Source organism: Sciurus carolinensis, chromosome 10 (genome assembly GCF_902686445.1).
Source record: "Sciurus carolinensis chromosome 10, mSciCar1.2, whole genome shotgun sequence".
Taxonomy (NCBI): Eukaryota; Metazoa; Chordata; class Mammalia; order Rodentia; family Sciuridae; genus Sciurus; species Sciurus carolinensis.
Window position 1 is genome coordinate 41,527,990 of NC_062222.1, and position 24,256 is coordinate 41,552,245.

The following is a 24,256-nucleotide window of genomic DNA, read 5'->3' on the forward strand; positions in this document are numbered from 1 at the left end:
AACCCAATCGACAAATGGTCTAAGGAAATGAACAGACACTTCACAGAAGAAGATCTACAAGCAATCAACAAACATATGGAAAAATGTTCAACATCTCTAGTAATAAGAGAAATGCAAATCAAAACCACCCTAAGATTCCATCTCACCCCAATTAGAATGGCGATTATCAAGAATACAAGCAACAACAGGTGTTGGCGAGGATGTGGGGAAAAAGGTACACTCATACATTGCTGTTGGGGCTGCAAATTAGTGCAGCCACTCTGGAAAGCAGTATGGAGATTCCTTAGAAAACTTGGAATGGAACAACCCTTTGATCCAGCTATCCCACTCCTTGGCCTATACCCAAAGGACTTAAAATCAGCATACTACAGAGATACAGCCACATCAATGTTCATTGCTGCTGAATTCACCATAGCCAGATTGTGGAACCAACCTAGATGCCCTTCAGTTGATGAATGGATAAAGAAACTGTGGCATATATATATACAATGGAATATTACTCAGCCATAAAGAATGATAAAATTATGGCATTTGCAGGCAAATGGATGAAATTGGAGAATATCATGCTAAGTGAGAAAAACCAATCTCAAAAAACCAAAGGAAGAATGATCTCGATGATAAGTGGATGATGACACATAATGGGGCGTGGGAGGAGTTAGTTTTAGGGTTAGAGTTAGGGTTAGGGAGGGGGGCAAGAATGGAGGAAGGAAGGACTGTATAGAGGGAAAAGAGGGGTGGGAGGGGTGGGGGGCAGTGAAAAAAATAACAGAACAAATCAACCAGCATTACCCTATGTAAATTTATGATTACACAAATGGTATGCCTTTACTCCATGTACAAACAGAGAAACAACATGTATCCCATTTGTTTACAATAAAAAAATAAAAAAAACAAAAAAAAAACCAAAAAAAAGAAAAGGCATACCAATTAAAAAAGAAGAAATAAAAATGCCCTTATTGTCATATCACATCTACGTTAAAAATAACTTCAAAGAATCAACAATAGCAAGAAATAATAAAAAAAATTTTAATACTTAAAACTGCAACTGAAAATTGACAAGTAAGGTGATAGAAATCACAACACAAACGACAAAGTCAAAATACATGCCTTCAATAAATAATTGGAATTGGGAATTAATGACTCAACACCAATGAAATTAGCACTCAAAAAATGAAATATTTCTAAATTTTTTGAAATGCATACAGGATCTATATGCAGAAAACAATGAAATACTAGCAGAAGAACTCAAGATGTAAATTAAAGGAGCAGTATTCTGTGGCATAGATTAAAAGACTCAAAATTATGACAATATCATTTCTCTCCAACTTTATCTATATATTCAATGCATTTGCAATCAAAATGCCACAAAATTATATCATAGTAATCGACAAACTTATTTTATAGTAATTGACAAACTTATGCCAAAATCTAGTGCATTGAAATTACAAATAATGATTTAGACATTAGGGGGCACCAAGTTGGCATGCAAAGTACCATAAAGTGATCTGATTATATTACTAATGTATGAAATGAACTCACTGAAGGGCTGAGGAAAAAAAAAAAACAGATGTATTATTGAGTAATTTTGGGAATTAATGAAGTCTGATAGACTAAAAGCAAAAAAAAAAAAAAAATATATATATATATATATATATATATATATATATATATATATCTAAGAATTATATACCCTAGTTGATAAAGCTGTTCCCCATGAGGTTTGGGTTTAGAAACCAGTGTACCTAAAGACTGTAATTGAGCAATTAAATAAATGGAAGACAGATGGCAGGAATCAGTGTTTTCCCTGCTAAAATGGAAGTTACAGATAAACCAAAGAAGGATGTTAAAATTATCCATTTAGTAATGAATTACAGTTAAAACCATCAGCATGAACTCATGTGAAGATTAATGTAGATCTAATGTTGATATTTATATCTATGGATCAGACACACACATACATGCACATACATGTAGAGATGTATATATACATATGTTAGCATGCACATGTTTTTCTTATCTGTCTACTGAGAAGGCCTAAAGGAACAACAACCTAGTAACAATGAACACAGTGTCAAAACTGTTACTCCAGTAAAACTAAACAGATTTCCTTGAAGGAATGAGATTTTAGGACAGGACAAGGAAAATCCATGATGAGCTTGAGGCAAATTGTCGAGTCAGACAGTAATGATGTACTAAAACATACAACAAGCAACAAGGACCTATGTAAAAGAGATATAAGATCCAATTGAAGGAACTCCCAATGACCAAAACAGAAGAATTTCAGAAACAAAAAATAAAGGGATATTGGATTATAATGGAATAGCTATGAGACCATACTAATATGTATCAATGTTTAATTAAATGAACAAATAGTTATAAAGAGATGCTTACTTATACAAAAAAAAAAATTCCAACTATTTTATGTTGGTACACCACTCTCAAAAAGATAAAGAATAATTCTACACTCCTTGAGTATCTTTCCTTGGAAGCTATACCTTGTGACTTGTTTTAGCCTACAGTAGAGAAAAGGGAGAAAAAACTAATAACTTCTCAGTGAAGAAACCTGATAAACACTACCTGGGCACCATAATATGCGGGGCTCTATTCTGAATATAATAGAAGTCACATTGAAAAATCAAGAAGACAGTTGAATGTTCTAGTCTATCGTTCAGGTTGTGGTCCAGGCTTTGTGTTATTTACATCAGCTGAAGATAATATAGATGACATAATAATAATAATAATAATAATATATACAGTATATATATAATATATATGTATAATAATAAAATACAGTTTAATATAGATGCCTTTTCATTTTCTCTCAACTTAAAACTCAGAAATACTCTTGCAACTATAATTTTTTTCTCCCAAACAGAAACTGTGTCAGCATACTTTAATAAGACCCTAGGGATAAGATTAATAAAACTATTTGAATTATGAGATATTGTAGATTATGTTAGGGAAATTGAGCTCTTCATGGAAATAAAAGCATAAATTGGCAGATTATGAAATAATCAAAAGCAAGCATCTTCATATAAAATAAACCTTCTTTCAGGTATATTTTCAACTGCCTGGAGCCTTAACACTTTCGACTAATTTTTATGCAAAAAAATATTTCTCAACATTCCATCTCGTAAAAGAGATTGTCGTCTGTTATCCATGATTTCAAAGAATCAAAACAGCAGCCAAAAAAGGAGTAGTATTTTTCTTCATTGTAGAAAAGCCTTGTTAATTAAAAGGATAGTGTAGCATTAAAGCAGTGGTGCCCAAATTCTGTGCATCCCACTAATCTGCTATGTTTCCCATTCCAGCCTAATGTCTGGGAATCATGAAAGATTTGCATTACTAAAAGTGATATTGTCACGACTGTCCAGAGGCCTCCACTTCCAGAATTACTTCTGCAAAATAATACTGAAAAACATAATGTATCAAACAGAAAAGTATTGATCAATTGGTAATAAAATATATAGTTAAAATTATGTAAGTAGGGTTTTGTTTACAGTAGTCCCCTCTGAAGTGTGTTTTCATTTTTGCATTTTCAGTTACCTTGCAGTCAACTGAGGTCCAAAAACAGTTAATGAAAATTCCAGAAATAAATATTCTACATATTTTAAGTTGCATGCCATTCTGAGTAATGTAAGAAAATGTTACACCATCCTTCCTGGAACTTGAATCACCCCTTGGTTCAGCATGTCCACACTGTATATGCTACCCATCACACATCAAAGTGTGTTCAAGTCATCTCTGCATCATATTCTAATGCCACTCTGCACTGTCTTCATTGTCATCTTCCTTCTTCTCATCACACAGGCATTACATCATTCCACACCATGACACGTAGAATAAGTACAGTATGAGGAGACATTTCTACAGAGAGACCTCCTTAAATTTACATTTGTTACAGTATATTGTAGTAATTGTTCTTCCATTTTGTCAGTAGTTGCAGTTATTAATCTCTTACTGTACTTAACCTATAAATTAAACCTTACCATATACATTTATGTGTAAAATACCAGTATATTCAGAGTAGCATTCTGTCTGCAGTTTCAGGCATCCACTGGGGGTCTTTAATGCTTTTAGATTAAAAAAAGATGCCTTTATTTTCACATACATTGCATATTATGTCATCACTCTTAACATTAACCGTATCTACATGTGCAATCACTGTGTGATTGTTGTCTAACTTTAAAAATCTATCACCACAGGATAATTACCTTATGACCTTTTTAAAATTCAACCTTAGGAAAGCATCTAAGGGAGAGCAGATAACATAGTGAATACAGTGAGTATTTTATCCATTAAAATAAATAAAATTAAATAAAAATTTAAAAAGTAAAATATTTGATTTACATATCATCATTTTTCCAAGTATATTCTCAGCCTACAATCATCATTGTCCATGCATGTACCACTTCCTAATGTCTGACAAAGAAGAAAGGTGAAGGGATGACATGCAGAATGCAAGTAGCACTTTGAAAAAAATAGATATGAATTCAAGATAGATGAATAGATGAATTCAGTCTCTCAGATTTACAAATACAAATATTAATTTTTTCAAAATGAATACTTAAATTTTTAAATTCAGTGTGAATTATTTATAGTAAAATGTCCATGATGAATTCTTAGATACCTTATAAGACCTATTTATAGGACAAATCAGATTAATTCATAGATATCTTCAAGTGCTATTTATAATGCCATACATAAGTAGGAGAAAGTTTTTATCTATACCAGTTGGGGTTTAATTGCTCAAATATTTGAGTATCAGAGGAAAGGAGTGTCCTCTGGTTTAGCAGCATAAGTCAGGTAGAGGAAAAGGAAGACCAAAGAGCTGAGAGAAGAGCTAGAGAATAAAAGATAACCTATGCCTGGTATTCTTAAGTATGGAATATTGTCTACTAGTAAGTATTACTTAAAAATTCAACATCTCCGTTCAGTCTCCTATAGCGGAAAGTACCAAAAGAAATTAATAGAAGCTGCCATCAATTTCTTTAGAAAAGTCATATCAAAATTGCAATTGCTGAAGCTCTCCTGTGTTCATGTGAACCTCAGAAAGAACAGGAAGAACTGAACTATTTCTCAGTAAAATTGATCTATTTTTCTCTGGATAAGTGCAGAGTGTTATCAGCAGAGAAAATTTGTTTTTTTTTTTTAATTCATTATATTTCTCTCTGGGAAAAAAAAACTGAATGTGAATTTAATAAGTTAACACGTGAAGAAATTTAGCAGGTCTTAACACTTAGCAGTCAAAAAATGAGAAATGCCAAAGTAAGGAACACATTGATAGTAGCCCATGGAACAAAGATTTGACAGCTCCTCTCCCCATCCTTCTGTTCTCACTACCCCAACACCTCACCTCCCTATTGGGAAGTGGAACCAGGGCACAGTAATTAGTTTCCAATGGAGACTACGTGAAAATGAAAACCTTTTAGAAGAAAAGTACTATCAAAAGTGGCAAACTTCCTTAACAAGACCCCCATAGCACAAGAAATAAAAGCAAGAATCAATAAATGGGATAGATTCAAACTAAAAAGTTTTTTATCAGCACAGGAAACAATCAATAATGTGAAAAGAGAGCCTACAGAGTGAGAGAAAATCTGTTCTACACACACTTCAGACAAAGTACTCATCTCCAAAGTTTATAAAGAACTTAAAAACTTTACACCCAAAATACAAAGAACACAATCAATAAATGGGCTAAGGAAATGGGCAGACACTTCACAGAAGAAGACATACAGGTGATCAACAAATATATGAAAAAGTGCTCATCATCCCTAGTAATTAGAGAAATGCAAATTAAAACCACCCTAAGATTTCATCTAACTCCAATTAGAATGGCTAGTATCAAGAACACAAGCAATAATTAGTGTTGGTGTGGATGTGGGGAAAGAGACACACTCATACATTGCCGGTGGAGTTGCAAATTGGTGCAGCAACTCTGGAAAGCAGTGTGGAGATTCCACAGAAAACTTGGAATGGACCCACCTTTTGACCCAACTATCCCGCTCCTCAGTTTATACCCAAAGGACTTAAAATCAGCATATTACAGTGATGCAGCCATAGCAACTCAATCACAATAGCTAGGTTGTGGAACCAACCTAGATGCCCTTCAATTGACAAATGGATAAAGAAACTGTGGTGTATATACACAATGTAATATTACTCAGCCATAAAGAAGAATAAAATTATGGCATTGGCTGGTAAATGGATGAAGTTGGAAAATATCATGCTAAGTGAAATAGGCCAAGTCCAAAAAACCAAAGGTGGAATGTTTTCTCTGATAAGTGCATGACAATATATAATGATGAGGAGTGGCAGGGGGAAGAGAAGAAGGAAGGAATTTGGATGGTGTAGAGGAAAATGGGGTGGAAGGGGGTGGGGGACAGAAAGATAGTAGAATGAAACAGTATTACCCTATGTATATGTATGATTACATGAATGGTGTGAATCTACATCGTGCACAACCATAGAAATGAAAAGATGTACCCCCTTTGTGTACAATGAATCAAAATGCAGTCTGTAAAAATAAAAAAGATTTTTAAAAAGTATTTGAAAAAAAATGTGATTAAATAGTGCCTGGCGCACGCACGCGCGCACACACACACACACACACACAAAAGAAAGCTTAAACAACAAGGTGTCTTCTTGTGGAAGAGTTTGGATTTTCTCTAAGGAAGGACAGTAGAACTGATTGTCTAAGAGAACTGAAAACAAAACACTATCAGTGGGGCAGGAGAGTCAGGTCAGGACTGAAGAAGAAAATGTCCATACAGGATTTTTTATTGTATTCTATGTATCTAAAAAGGGATTAATATTAGGGGAGGGAGACGTAAGTGAAATTTCAAGAAATCTAGGTATTAAACTGCATTTCCTACATAAGAATTAGTTTCTTTCCTTTCTAAAGAGACTCATGTGATTAATCTTGTAAACTGAGGGAAAGATATATTAGAGGAAGGGGAGAACACTCATGTCCTACTCCAGGGAGGTAAGATGCATGCCTGATCTCTATTCCTGTCATGGATTGGGATCAGCAATAGAAAAAATTTGACGAAGATCCATTGAGAATGATTCACAGCCCTAACGGAATGATTTTTTTTTGGGGGGCGGGCATTTTTGATTATGGCAGACGGTAGGAGAAACTATCACAAAGAGGAAGCCAAGGGTTCTCCAGAGTAGGGAGCTCCTGGAAGAAACAAATGGAGCTTACAGAATTGTCTGTCTGTGTCTATGTGTATGTATCCACGCATTCTTTCCTGAGACTGCCAGGAGCTTTTTTCAAGGGTGAAATTCTAATTGAACAAATATGAAGATATAAGTTAGAGCACTGGAATGTGGAAAAATGAGATTTAACCTTTTGGAGGTGAAAATCAAGAAGGAAATATTTGTTTAAAGCATTGCTGTTTTTACAAAACAAAAAAACTACAACCTTAATTACAAACAAACAAACACAAAACTAGGGTTGCAGCACAGATACCTGCTTTAAGAGTAAGCTAGGGCCAGAAACAATGAGTAGAAGCCGGTTCTCAGAAGCCTGCTTTCATGAGGACCCACCCATGTGCTAAAATGGTTCCATCAGAGCCCACTGACTCTTGGTCAAAAGCAAACCTAATGTTTCAAAAGAAAGAAATCCTAATTTAGTCTCTTAGCAGTGTCACAAATTGGGTAATTGTAGCATGTGGTACCCATTTAAAAAATATATGCTTTATTATGAGCTTAAGCAAAAACTGCAGATTTAGAACTTAGATATTAGAATTAGATAAGGATCATGGAATAGCTAAATCTGAGACATTTAAAAGTGATGATGCATTAAAAACAACAAGCCAAAAGAGACCTATTTATTAGGAGGTAAAATGAAGAAATGAATTAGAACAAAGGAATAAAAGACATGGTGATGGAAATATGAATGTAAGTTTAGGAATATGAGGGGGAATGAATTAAAAAGTTAAGTGAAAAATTTATTTCTACATAGGATGGTTTTAACCTCCTGATTTTTCATTGATTTGTTTCCAAACCATTTATTTAGTACCAGTATTCTATTATACTTTAAAGATTGCTTTCTAATAATGACACACATTTTTTAAAGTGGATGAATAAATACATAATGTACTCTTAGTTAATGAGGGATAAGTGTTATGTAGAATAAATAATTGAAAGTGTATATCAGTCTACCTGAACTGCCATAACAAAATGCCGTAAAATAGGTGGCTAGAACAATAGGAGTTCATTTCTCACAGTTCTAGAAGTCAAGAAGGTGCTGGCAAAATTGGTTTCATTGTGACTAGGATTTCTTCTTGCTTGTGGATGTCTACCATCTCACCATGTGCTCATATGCCATCTGCTTTGAGCACAGAGAGAGCACACACGCCCCCAAGCTCTCTCATTTCTGCTCTTTTAAGAACTGATTCCATCATGAGGGTCCCACCCTTATAACCTCACCTATTAATTCCCTTCCAAAAGCTCTGTTCCCATACCACTACCCTCAAGGTTAGGTTTTCAACATTAGATCTTTGGAAGAACATAGACATGCGGTCTAAACTTAAGGGAAATAACAATGATTTTGTTTTAGGAAAAAAATGAGTTATAACGTTCTTTCAGAACTCAAATAAATGTTGAATAATATGATTTTGCAACTTAATTCTGCCACTGAGTTTTTTTTAAAAACTTGTCATAAGTGAATACATCCCTCATGTTCCGAAACCGTAGTAAGGTAGATGACATGGTCTTCTGTGCATGCTTTATCTGTGTTGTGTGTGTTTGTAGATACACATGTGTGTGTATCCTTCCATTTTATTTTAGGTTTTCATTTTGCTATGAGGTAGTAAAGGAGGATGTTAAAAATTAACAGGACTATATATATTTTATTTCATCCCACCCTCGAGACCCTTGTGAAGCTATCATGATGTTTAGGATTTGTACTTCTATTTACTAAAAATTACTAAGTCATCAAGAGTTCCACAGAAATTAGTGCAAAGTAGACTGAAGTCAAATTGAAATCTATGCTCTCCATTTAGGCAATTTTATAATATTACTATGAAAACTGCTTACAGCACACAAATATGTTTTTTAGAGAATATTGAAAAGAAATGAGGGAAATATTTAGCTGAGATAATCGAATTTCATGCTCAGGTTCCTGGGGTGCAGGCAAAGAAGGGCAAATTACAGTCCCTGCTTCAGAACATGACACAAAACCCTAAAAATAAAAAGATACAATCTTACAATCTTAGATCAGGAAAAATAAGACAGAACAAGAAACAGAAAAGGTAAGTGCCAAGGAAACTGTCAACCTATAGAAATAAAGAGCTGATTCAGTCTTCCTTGCCTAACTATCAATCTCAGGAGCAATTCTGCCTTGCAAGAATATTCCCCTTTAGTTTAGAGATTACTCTGTTTGCAACTGAAGAACAGCAGAGGACAGGGAATATTTTAGTAAAGTTTTTCCTAGTTTTTAAAATTTATGTATGTTAGAAACATAATGAATCCTTGAGACAGCATTTATTTTTGTGGTATATAAACTAATCTATTAAATGAGAACACTATCCATAAAATTAGACCTAACTACAATTTATCAAGTCACTTATCATGTGACTCTAGCCATAGTCGCATATTTTAAATTCTTTTCAATTTAATTTCCACTAAAGCATGATGAATAAATATTATTCACAATTTGAAGGTTATGAACCCAAAAGAGAAATATTTAGAGGAGTTAATTATATTGCCACAAATCACATAGCTAATAAGAACTGCAATTAAGATTTAAATAACATTTTATTGCCATTATTTGGAGGTTTGGTTTTAGCTTTACAGAAAAATTTACCAGAAAGTTCCAAAAGTTCCCATATATCCTGTTAAACCTTCTTGTCCACATTTCCTCTATTAACCTCTTGCATTAGTATAGTACAGTTGTTACAGTTGATGAGCTAATATTGATACCTTATAACTAAAATGCATAGTTTATGTTAGGGTTTACACCTTGCATCATAGATTCAATGGATTTTGATAAATGTATTTATGTCCATCACTACAATGTAATACAAAATAATGGCATTGCCCACAAAGATCCTCCATGCTCCATAGACATATGCTTCCTCTCCTCTCCCAGGAACCCCTAGCAACCATTTGTCTTTTTATTGCCTCCATAATTTTGCATTTCCTATATGTCAGACAGTTGAATTATATAGTATATGGCCTTTGCAGATTGACTTCTGTCATGTAACAATATGAATTTAAGCCTTTGATTGATAGCTCATTTCATTTTATCTTCTTATCACTAGATAATATAGCATTGTGGGAATATACCAGTTTGTTTACCCATTAACCAATTGAAGTGCATTTTGATTATTCTTGACTTTTAGCAATTATGAGTAAAGTCATTACAAACATTTGTGTAAAGTTTTTTTGGGGGGTTTAAGTTTGCAACTCATTTAAGAAAATATCAAAGAAAACAATTCCTGGATCAACTGACAAGAGCATGACTGGTTTTGTAATTTACAAACAAGATGTCCCTAGTACTGCCGTACCATTTTATGTTCCTACTCACAAAGAATGAGAGTTCCTGTGGCTATATATTCTCACCAGAACTTGGTGCTGTCAGTGTTTTGAATCTTGAGTTTTCTGATAGATGTGTAGTGGAATCTAGTTGTCATTTTAATTTGTAACTTGCTAATGATATATGAGGAGCATTTTTTCACTTTATTGTTCACCATCTGTATGTATTCTCTGGTAAGTTGTCTGTTGAGATCTTTCACCTGTTTTTTAGATTGAATTGTTTTTTCACTGTTGAGTTTCAAGAGTTCTTTGTACACTTTGTGTATCAGTCTTTTCTCAGATATGGGTAAAATATCTTTACCCAATCTATATCTATAACTTAGCAGAGTGTTTTGCAGAGAAGAAATTTTTAATTTCAATGGAGTCTGACTTGTCATTTTTTTCTTTCATAGATTGTGTATTTACTACTGTATCAATAAGTTTTTGCAAACTCAAAGTTTACCTTGACTTTCCAAATATACTTTTAATGATAAATTTTTACATTGAAAATATAAATAATTTCTATCAATATTTGAAATTTATTTTCTATATTTAGTTTTTATGTCTCATTTCTTTTTATAGTTTGTATTGTACATGTGTAGACTGGAATGCGAAATTTGGATGTGTAAAAGAATTACAGCAAATGATATGAAAATATTTCACCTAAAATTTTGGAAGCATCCCTACCAAATATCAGACATATTTTTACATTAAATAACTAAAAGATCACTCAAAGGAATGGAGAATGAATCCAAAGTATTGTTAAGATGTCATGATTTTATTTCCATAGAGTATGCTTACCAATCTATACATATATATGTATATATAATATATAATGTATGTGTATTATATGAATGTATATATCATATATTAGCTAAATATGTGTATACACATATACACATATATATAATATATAAACTTTGCTCCTGCTATAGTTCAATCTATGATATACACAAGGAAGAACAGCAACTCTGTAACCCTCTTTGCTTTGTAAAACCCAAATTTACTCCAAGCACAGATTGAAGTACACTTTGATAGTTGATCTCAGCACATACACTGGAGTTTTGGTATGTTCAAAACTGTCTCCAATAGCCCTACAATAAAAGAAAAACTAAATTAAAACTCAAATCTCTATTATATATTGTACATGGCATAAGTATTTCATCCCCTTCCCCAAAGGATAAACAACAAAGTTTCAGTCAAAACTATGTTCAGAGAAACAGAAATAAGACACAGAAATAGAGGTGATTACCCATGAGGAAAAATTGAATTTTTCTCATAATGAGTATGCATTATTCAATTACCAATCTGTTCTGAGTGAGACAAAGCATAGCTGTGGGATAATTACATATTTGTGATTTTGCAATACAGTTTAAAACATCCTCTAGGTTTTAAAATCTTTTTCTCTATAAGGAGAAACAGAATTATCTACTGTTCAAGTCCAAGGCACTCTTCAAATATTACATGCTGTACCGTTTAGAATTTATGTAACATTCAGGAATCTTACTGAGCTGGAAAATAGAGAGATGACTTTTTTTTTTCCAATTTGTTCTTCACTCATTTTCCAGTCTAGTAGTAAAATAACCGCTTGTAGAGGAAAAGTCAGTAAAAAAAGCCATAGGCCTTTCATGGTTTCCACTGGTAAGAACTAGTAGAAATACTTGATAAAATTTATCTGAGGAGAGGGCATCTTAGTGTCAGAACTGAAACATTTTTTTTCAACTGATTTTGCAAAGTAACTGTAAATATGATCTCTCCAGATTGAAAATATGGCAGATATGCTGCATAAATTGATTGAAAAAGCACAGTCTTATGCAAATTTTTCTAAATTAAGTTCATGGTTCAGTGATCTAAGCACCCCACCACAAAATTAAAATACATTCTAAAGAATCCTAAATCTAATTATATCTTGGGGAATAATTGCTGGATAAGGTCTTGGACAAGTCAAATGATCTTTCTAGGACCTAAATTTCTTTACAGCTCAATTTCTTTTCAGCTACTACAGTGTGCTGACTTAATGAAACAGAATTTAATAAACATCTTAACAAGCAATTCTAGGGAGTAGGAGAGCATACCTTTCAAAGAAAAACATCTGGGACTCCTTTTCCCCTCCCCAACCTCACTCCCTACCCACAGTTTACCACCTTCTGCAGAGGATTAGGGAGCTCTTCTCTCCAGGTTGAGAACACACTCCACTATTGATATCAAAACGATTTCAGAACCACATTCTGCATTGCATGTCACTGAAATATTTTGTCATCGCATAATATAATTTCTCTAGAAGAAACTTTATTTCATAAGGCTGAATTAAATAGTATCTCATTCAAAGAACTAAACAGCTAGGGAAATTGCTTACTTTGCACTCCTGAAGCAACTTGCATTAAACAAAGACCGATATTTTTAAGAGTCATATATTTTAACATTGTCTCCAGTCTTAAATTTCTTTCTACCCAGGTTCTGCATATACAGAGGTTTGTTTGTTTGTTTGTTTTAGTTCAAATAGTTTTGACGGTACTAATTTTTAAACATTTGTTTTCATTTCTTAAGAGCTGAGGTTTTCATAGGGCATTTCTTATGACTTAAGAATAAAGTTTATGAAAACCAGTGAATTCAATTTCAGAACCACTTGGTCATTGATCCAGATCTCAAATTTATATTCTTGGATAATGTCCAAAAAAAAAAAAAAATGAACCAAAGAAAAAGAAAAGGAAGAAAGAAAGAGAAATCTTTCTCTTGGTCCTAAAAACAAGCTGAAATTCATTTTCAGTTATCATCCAATTTAAATAATCATTTCCCACCACCTGCTACATGACTGGGAAGAGAGGTCATATATTGATTTTGGGGCCTAAGTATAGTTCTACTGATAGTGCTTAAATGCCATTTTTTTGAATTAGCTAAGACTCATTAACAAGCACGTTTCTGCCTATGTAGAGCAATTATATATGATACTATTAGCAGTATCAATTAAGATAGATAAAGTAATAGCCTAATTGAATGCATGAGGAGTCTAATGGCTTTGCTTTCCCTGAAAATGGATTACACTCTATTCTCACGTACAATAAGGCAGACACAGGATCAATAGAGTTTTATGTTTAGGAAAACTACTAGTCTGAAGGATATGGAGACCTAATTTAGGACTCATTACTCAGATTTTTAACTTAATCAATGGAAAATTTGTCATAAAATTAAAGAGTTATTTGAAAGTCTGTGCTCATGTTATTTCATTCCAAAACACTGGGACTTTTATAGTTTTTATTTGTATATATGAAACAGTCTTACACTTGGCTGCAATATTCAATACAGGTTTTTTTCTTGATTTGTTTTGTGTTTAGCTGTTTATGACATTTTTACATTATACAAAATGAACCTGGGCATTGGTGGGTCAATGTACCAATATTCCAATAGTTGCATTACTAAGGAATCCACAATATTCTCATGAGGAAAAATGTAAAGTTATTATAAATTGTCTGAGCTCTCCTCTGGTAGAAATTAAACTTATTTTGATGGAGAAACTAATCTTTATTTTGCAGAGTTTTTGCAAGTGATAGTTTTCTCATATCAATCATTCCCTTGCATTTGAGTATAACACAGCCTTGGGAAAGCTTCAGGCTTCTAGGTATTTTCCAATATTCTTGATAGAAGCAATTTTGGAAAAACAGGAGAGATAGCAAATGGAATTCAAGTAAGGTTTATGTAGGTAAACCACTGGGATGAAGCAAGAATATTTTTAAGCAAATGTAAAGTGAATGAGCTTTGCAGCAATCCAAGCTTTAACCAAAGCTTTGTAAAACTCAGAAGCTTAGGTATTATAGTTCCTTCTCATCTCAGTGAATAACCAGAAGTACCGAGTGATAACTTATTGCAAAGAAGGTAAAAAAGCTCCTTGTGAAAATATGTTTTACTCTGCAGACATAGTCACAAGTGTACAGAATATTGATGTAGGAAAACTTTGGTCACCAAGCACAGTACTAATGCTCTCATTTATTAAACTATAAATTAAAATATTAATATTGTAGTGGAATATGGGGCAATGGATATGCTAAAATATAATTATTTTGAAGTGTAAAATGGTCACAAAGTTTCTGGAAAGCAGTCTATACTATCAACTAAAATGTAAAGTGCACATGCATAACTATTAACGAAGCAATAATATCCCAGAAATATTTTACCTTATACTAGTGTACTCATACAAATTTTCCAAGATGTAATGTATGTTAGCTTTAAACAACTAAGATTCATTTACATTCAACATGATAATAAAGAAACTGAGTAATTCTTAATTTATACAAATTCAGAAAATATGGTATATCCTCATGTACAAATATTGACTGTTTTCAATATATTTTGTTATAATTAAAAACTAAAGTGCAGAAAATATATAGTGTTGGTCTCATAGTATAAGTAAAATTTTAGCGGAGAATAATAAGCAAAATACAATAGGAATTTCTGGATTATCATTCCAGAAATAGATGCAGGGACCATTTAAAAGGTGTTAACATTATTATACAAGCTTTTATTGTTCTTTTTGTGTTGGCTTTTTTATCACACACACATGCAAATTTTATTTTTCATAACGTTACAACAATTTTTCCATGGGATATGGACAAGTATTTTTAAGAAATAAAAATATTTTTAAAAAGAAAAATAGTAGCCAGGTGCAGTGGCACATACCTGTAATCCCAGAGATTTCGGGAGCTCTGAGGCAGAAGGATCACAGGTTCAAATCAGTCTCAGAAAAATCAAGGCTCTAAGAACTCAGTGAGACCCTGTATCTACACAAAATACAAAATAGGGCTAAGGATGTGGTTCAGTGATCAAGTGCCCCTGAGTTCCAGGTTAAGAAAGAAAAATAGTATATATGTGAGCATGTTTATCTGTGTGTTTGTATATAATTATTCATAAAGCATGCCAAGATCTATGGTTATTTTTACATAAAGTTATACCATTATGTATGCATATATATACATATATATATTCATCTATTTAAACATGTTTTGTGTGGTCATACAATAGTTAGTTATGTAAACATGTATTGGATATAATTATTTCCTGGACTAAAATACTTGATTCGGAGGAATTTGATCATTGTGTCTTTGAATTCAGAAAATAAATCCATGTTTATCAAAAGTACTATAATAATCATCATGATTTTGTTAAATAATTTAATTAAAAGAAAAATATAACATTAAATAAATATTGACCAAATTATACTTTAGATCTCTATTGAATTATAAAATATGTAGTACAATGAAAGATTTAATATGCCAAATGCATGTTAAAATTAAAATTATTACTAATGAATTGAATGCTATATCCTTGAAAATTCATTAAAGAAAACACTGATATTACAACTATGAAAAAATATTGGTAAGCGTGTATTCATCCAGCTCTGAGCAAAGCACTTCAAATAGAACATTATGTGGAATGAACTCCTGGAGCATCATCAAAAGACTCTAAGAGAAAAAATACAACTAGAATTTCAAGGATAAGTTAAAGTTAATATGTATATAAAACCTTATGAAATCACTGTTCTTTTCATCAATGGCATATTCTGCATTTGTTGGCACTCTCTCTCTCTCATTAACTGAAGTGATAGCCACATGGTGGTTGACTATCTAGCTTTTTTGACCATCCAGTCTATTGACATAGTACATCTCAGGCTATGTTATTTACAATAAAAATGTCAAAAAGAACTTACTATGATTTAAATGTGTTCTTCAGTTTTGTGTTGGAAGTTGAATCTTCAATGCAGCAATACTGAGGAATAAGACCCTTAGGAGGTGGTTAGGTCATGAGGATTCTGCCTTCATAAATAGATTAGTGCTCTTATTATAACAATGGATTCCTCTCTGTCCTTTCCTCACTCTTTTCCTATTTTTCCTTTTTTCTTTCTCTGTCTTTCTCTCTGCCTCATCCTGTCTTCTCTCTTATATCATAGAATGACACAACTAGAATGCCCTCATCTAAAGATGACAACCCCGTCCACCTTGGACCCTCAGCCTCAAAAACTGTAAAAAAATCTCTCTTTGTTTTATAAATTACCCACTCTCAGATAGTCTGCTACAGCAGCACAAAATGAACTATATCTACTACCCTCATGTGGAAGATATTGAAGTAATTTCAGAATTACTACATTTTAATTTTCTTTGCTTTCCTATCTTTTGATCTTTTATTATCTAACAAACAATACTTTACTTGAAAATTGAACTTTGTCATTTCTAATATTTTCAAATACAATAGTGTAATTTTCTACACTAGGAGGTATATTTAAAAATATCGATTACCTATGTAGATCTATTTGTTTTAGTTTGTCAGATTAATGAGTTAAAACATAAGCAGGTATTTTAATTCAATGAAAATTTTAATAAAAAGTTTAATAGAAATTATAACTTGATAGAAAAATTTGATGGACAAAATGCTTTATTGCAGAAATACCAGTCACATGTAGAAAACCACATAGAAAAATAATGACGTAGGAATAATTAGACTACCTAAGTAGCTTGCTATCTACATTTCTTTAATTTTAAGAAATATCTTTGTGAATCTGATGGATAAGTAACAAAATCATATTTTATTCTAAAATTGAACTAAATCCCATACATGTTACAAAATAGATTAATCAAAACCTCAAAATACTGTGGTCTTCTGACTCAACTGCATTTCGTATGGAAAAACAAACAGTATTAGGAAACTATTTCAAATAACTCGTAAATACTTTGCAGGAATTTTAGAACCCTTTCCAAAGCTATGAGAATTAACCTGTAAGAGAAAGTCATGTCAATACTTCACCAGATTTTCCAATAAATTTGTACTTAAGGAAATTCTATAAGGTAAGATGTGATCTCATGCAAATATTTTAACTTTGATATTAAATGGTCCTTAATCCAAACATGTAATGACCACTTGAATTTAACATGAGAAAAATGTACACATCCAGGTAAAGTGTGTGTTATTCTAAGTAAAGTATATTATTCTGAAAGGATGATACAAGATAATTTATTCTCATAAGTATTTGATTTTAACATAATTATTTTGTCTCCAGTGAATCTGTTATCTACTCTGATCAGACAAATATCTGTTTAGTTTATGAAACTTAAAAAATAAGACATTATTATGGTTTTAATATAAGGCGTCCCCAGGAATCCCCTGCGTCAATGCAGGAGTACTTAGGTGCTGGATTATGAGAGCTATAATTTAATCATTACATATTAGTTTGAATGGACTGACTGGGTGTTAACTGTAGGAACTTTGGGTACCGTGGAAGGAGGTGGCTAACTGAGGTTGTGTCCTAGAGAGTTTCACCTTCCCTGAGTTTCCATCTCTTCTCTCTGCTTCTTAGTTAACATGAACGAAGCAATATTCCTTCAGGATGCTCCTCTGCCATGATTTCTGTTTTACCTTGGGCCAAGGGAAATGGAGTAGGCTGACTATGCATTGACTAAACCTTTGAAACCATGAGACAAAATAAACATTTCCTTCTCTAAATCGTTTTTGTCAGGTGTTTTTGTTGCAGCTATGAAACACTGTCTAGCACATACATTCAGTTCTGAGGTAACCATTTAATGAACATATTATGTGCACTACAAAAATAAAAATAAAAACAAAAACAAAAACGAGAGGTACCAGATTTGTTTTTAAGTTGTCAAGGCATTTTTTTGTTTTGTTTTTATTTGTATTTGTTGTTGGTTTTTTGTCTTTTCTCTTTTGGAACTGGGGATTGAATCCAGGATTTCACATTTATGAGAGGAGCACTTTGCTACTCACCTACATCCTAGCCCCCTCCAACCCTGGTTATTTTTTAACAACTAAGACGATTATTGGATGAAATTAGAAAAGTTACCCTATTATGTTAGGACCCAAAGCTCCTCATTATTTTGGTAGAAATGTTATACAAAATTATTTTTGGGTCTTTTTCTACATTAGTTTTCAAACCTCAAACACTTAAGTCTAAATACATAAAGTTATTATTGGTCATATTTTTAATATTTGATTCAACTTATTGCAGTGAGTTTACTCATTTGAAAATAATTTTAATATTAAGAACAATAGTGTCAATTCTGTACTACAGGACAAAGTTTGATAGAGAAAATGCTCTATTGCAGAAATTCCCAATGTGTGCAAATATTTGTATAGAATACTGAGTAAGTGTGAATTCATGGAGTCAGATTGCCTAGATTTCCACCTTGACTCATGATATATTGACTATGCGGTTTATTAAGATAAGTTACTTAATGTCTCCTAGATATCAGGTTATTTCAAAGTAAAATATGTCAAGAATGTAAATCCTCAACAGTGATAGAAATTATTATTTAGTACATTTCCTGAGCCAAAAGTTGTCTATATTTCAACCAAAAAGTTTCCTAGAATTATTATTCCTGATAACTAAATATTGTGAGATATTAGTTGAAAACATTTTATAATCAGTTAATTCCAGTTTTTAAGTAAATCTTTGTTAATATGAATTAGAACTCCTGAAAAGCTTGAAACACCAACGTAATTGCATTAAAACACAAAGTGTTTAATGAAAATTAAAATTGAGAAAATTTTATTTTAAAATGTGTACTCCAGTGGAGGGCATATATTCAATGTGTAACATTTTAAAATGTTTTTGTAAATAATTAGATTCCAATTTACAGTGACTCAGATTCCTGGGATCTTAAGAAGCCACTCTATAGGCCAGGCATTGATACACATGTATAGCTGCTTTATATAAGTAAGTAAATGTGTAGTTCACACTTAGAGGTTTCCAATACTTCCTAATTTAGGTTGTAACTTCAAGTATGTATATATTAGTAAACTACAGTGTAGAATCAATTAAGTGATAAAGGTGATGTGGAAAAGGCATGATTTGATTTCAAACTGGAACATTGGAGGTGTCTTCTGCAAGTCTGAGCTTTAGAGTCAGGATTAAAAGGAGTAGTGAATGTCAACACCAAATGGAAACCTTGGAACTTTACAGAATGAGCAATTTTACTGATTCATAGAAAGTGACAATTTGGAAGATAATAGAATAACTTGGTCAAAATGAAGATGTAGCATAAAGTGAGATAGAAGGTACAGAAATGAGAAAGTAAATGTGAGTGATTTCATAATCCTGGAGGCAAACGATACCAGACTTATTTTAAGTCTAATTCAACACTGAATCTGATGTGGTTCTTCAAAATACTTGATAAACAAAAGAATGACCACTTCATATAGATACATTAGGAAAGTATTCCTTCAATGGCAGTCACTATCCTCCTTAAATAAACCAATATTTAGTTAACTTTTAGTTAAAATTTAATATATATATCTATTGTATACTTTTATTATTCACAAAGAATGTTTTATACATATGTGTGTGTGTGTGTGTGTGTGTGTGTGTGTGTGTGTATGCATTATATAAAATTGCCGAATTTTCCTTTGTGGATGAGTCCATAGCAAGATTGCTAATGTTCCACTATTACTTGAAAAGCTACTGTACTTTTTTTATTTCTTGAAAGCAGGGTTCTCTCTCTCTCTTTCTCTCTCTCTCTCTCTTTCTCTCTGTATCTTTATACACATTCAAATATGCATACTTACATAGTGTATACATATCCATGTACTCATGTACTCAAACAGGATGTGTCTATATATATATGTACATATGTCTATATATGCCCTAAGCATATATAGCATAAGCATATACATTACAAATATGTATATATGCATATAGTAGATAGATACAACATAACATGAGGTCAACATATATATGTATTTGCTCTGTATTTATTTATATGTATGTATGCACATATGCAAACATGCATAAGCATATATATATAAATTGGCTTAACTAAAAGTTTAGTAGGTCAACCAATTGTAGTCAACATACACATATGTATGCTCATATGGGTTGTATTCACACAAATATAGAACTACACATTAATCATCTTTTAAATTATTAATGAAAATTTAAATTCAAAGCCTCTATTTTCTAGCTATTATTGTTTAATTAGATTTTTTTAGATCAGTGCTTTAGAATTTTTTAAGCTTGTGCATTTGTCAACTTCTCCAAGTTTTTATTTTTCCATTTGCATATGTTCAGATGATATCATCAAGCACATACAAGTGGATGATCATGATAGATACTATTTGGACTTTTAGTTTCTTATTAGTTTAGCTTCTTACTCTTTTACTCTTTTACATCGTGAATTCTTTTTTTTTTTTTTTTTGCCTAATACTTATATTGCTACTATGCCTAATTAAAATTATTGTTGCATTTTTCAGTACATATTTTTTCAATCAGGTAAATTTTCCTTAACCTTATTTTGAAATTTTTGCTGATGAGACACAGCATTTTAATCCTCCTCCTGGTGAATTTAAGTAATTTCACCTTATATCTTCAAATATAATTTTCAAGTTCATCATTTTATTTTTATTGTTATGTTGCTCATAACAATGAAGAACCACATCAGATTCAGTGTTGAATTAGACTTAAAATAAGTCTGGTATCGTTTGCCTCCAGGATTATGAAATCACTCACATATATATATATATAGACACATATATATATAGACACATCCTGTTTGAGTCTTTGATTTTAGTCTTATGTATGCATATGTAAATCAAGAGATAATTAAATTTCTCAGCTTAATTTATGGGCTTATTGGTTTATGTATCATGTCTTTGTGTTCAATAGTTTTCTGTAGTAAATAATATCCCTCAAAAACAAATTTAATAAAAATATGTGATTTGTGATAACTTTTGGTCTTTAATATATCCAAAAGTATCATTACTTTATCTTCATATTTACTGTTGATTTCTCTGTGTATGAGTCACAACTTTTTGAAGACAAAACTTATTTTCTATCTACCTGTATGAATGCTGAGAAGCCAAGTTTTGTTATTTCATTACTTGTAGACAACCTGTTCCTTTTAAATTGTTTTATCTATCTTAGAAATTCTGCAGTTTTATTAAAATTAGCTTGGTATGATGCTATTTTTTTTTTATCTTGCCCAGTCTCAGACTGGTTTCTTAATATGCAAAATACAGAGTCTATCCTATTTGTGGGATATTTTTATTTTATGACTGTACTTTCTAATTTCAAGGTAGCTAATCATTTTATAACTATCTGTTGTCATTTTATTTCATTCTGATTTTGTTTCATGATATTTGAAAAATGTATTTTTGCTTTTTAAATTTATAATTATTGAACATCACCCAGATGTTGATTATGAAAACTTTGATGGAATATGCTTTAAAATTAATTTAATGTAGAAGAATTATGTCTGTGATTTATTTTGGTTATCATTGACTTTTGTATATGTTGTAATGTGAATGAAAGTCTTTTGTAGTTATTTTGACTATTTTAATTTTTACTTTGCTCATATTTTTCTCTCTAATATTTGTGAGTGTGAAATATGACAGATCAAGGGTCAGACAGCAGTTCGCTCAGTCCCAAGGAAGCAGATTTTCCCTTTCCCCATGCCTTTTCTCTTTCCCAATGAGCAGCAACTACATTAAGGTTTCATTTAATTAATTCGTAAGGCCCTTGAATTTATGCAGTGAATCACATTGTGGTCCTCAGTTCTATGCTACTACTTTTCATCCACAATTTCCCAAACATCTAAATGTCTTTTTCTCAGGCATGCCTGCTTTGGAATCTAAATTAAGGCAGTCCATAACTTCAGTCTTTGTTCTATGTTTATCATTTTTGAGCTTCTCTTAGTCCATTAAGATACTGGCATTTTATCTGAATTTAGATTTTCTTTTATCCCCTGCTTTTTCATGCTTTTTGAAACACAAAAAGTTTCAAGCATGGACACAACTGTATCATATTCTATAGGAATAAAAGAGGCTATTTCGTCCTAAAAAAACTGATAGTCTGCAAATAATTGTTTTCTCTTCAACTCTGGTTCCTAGCATATGACAACTTCTTTCTTTTCCCCTTCCTTGATGGTAAACTTTTCACAATCTTTTGCTTGTGTCTCTTTATCTCTTCAATTCTAAATATCAGTGTGTCCCATCTTAGATTATGGGCCTATTATCTTTTCTTTTTGTCCTACTCCCTTGTGATTTTGTCCAGTCATTTGACCATAGTTCCTATACATATATAGATAACACTCATTTTATAAACAGCTTAAACATTTTCTCTATACTCTATACTTGAACACCCAACTGTCTACTCAGTATTTTCACTATACACCATAGTCTTCACAAACTTAGCATGTATAAAAATCAAGCTTCTGAATATCTTAAAACACAATCCCTGCTATGTTTGGATTTGAAAGTTTCTCCAAAGTGTAATGTGTTGAAGGTTTGGTCCTCAAAGCAGCAATGTCCTGGAGAGTGATTAGACATGAGAACTCTGACCTTGTCTGTGGACTAAACTTTTGATAACCCAATGGACTACAGGGAAATACCAGAAACTGTATGTGGTGAGGCACAGCTGGAAGAGATAGGTCACTGGGGGTCCTGGAGTTGTTTATCTTGTCCCTGACCCCTCCTTCTCTCTCTATTTTTCCCAACTGCCATAAGCTCAGCAACTTTCCTTCATGAAGCCCTTCTGCTATGATGTCCTGCCTCACCTCAGGCTCAAAGTAATGAAGCCAGTCAATCATGTACAAAAAACCTCTGAAACCCTGAGACAAATCTTTTCACCTTTACATTGTTCATGCCAGATATTTAGGTCATTCCAGAAAAAAAGAGAGAGAGAGAGAGAGAGAGAGAGAGAGAGAGAGAGAGAGAGACTGACTAATAACAATCTCCTTCAACAACTTTATAAAACCTAAAAAAAATATTTCTTACAAGAACTTCCTTCAGGAAGTTCATGGAGGTTCTTCTCTAAGCAAATGATTTACTCAAAGAGAAGACAGGACTCATGGCAAGTAGAACACTATGCTTAAAAATGCAAAACAAACAAACAAAGGTGTTCTGAATTCCCTGGATGATGTTTAAGGGAAATTTCAGGATTTCAATTACATAGCACAACCAGAGAACAACCAGTAAAAGTTGAAGTAGAAAGCCTAAAATTCAACACTTCTCATCAGAAAAACAAGGGAAAAAAGGCCTTACATGATGCACTGTATTAAGGGAATTACACTTTTGTTAGAGGTTTGGAGAAGAATTAGCACTATGAACATATAAAAGTAAATAAATGAAAAGTCAAGCGATAATTAATATAGAAAAAAAATGATATTGCATGAGAAAAGGAACAACTATTATATAGTCAAAGTAATAAAAACCAAAAAGACCAAGTTGAAATAAATTATTTTACTTAATTGGAAAAAGTAAACTAGAATATCAATTTAACAAAAATTGAATACAAACTTATCACAAAGATTATCCAAGATTTTAAAATTTAAATGTATTTGAAGTGGGAAGAGGAGATAATAAGAGTTTTAAATCATTATCTATCAAAATGGGAAAGCAAAGAAAGTGTCGACTGTAGATTAAGAAAGAAATATTGTTACACATAGTATAGAAATAGCTAAAATGACTTAAAAATTGTTTTGGTGAATGAGATTATTAATCCATGGGAAGCAGTTAGGCAGTAATTTCTTTTTTAAAATATACACTTTTAATAATATTTGACTTATAAACCCATGTGTAGGTATGAAGCAAAATTATTTTAAAAATAATACCTAGAAATAAATGTGTTCCAAATTAAGAAACTAGATAAAAAATAATGAAACATACCTCATGACTTAGAATGAATGAAGAGATATAAAAGCAAATATTAGTTAAACAGGGAAACAATGCATTAGAGTTGATC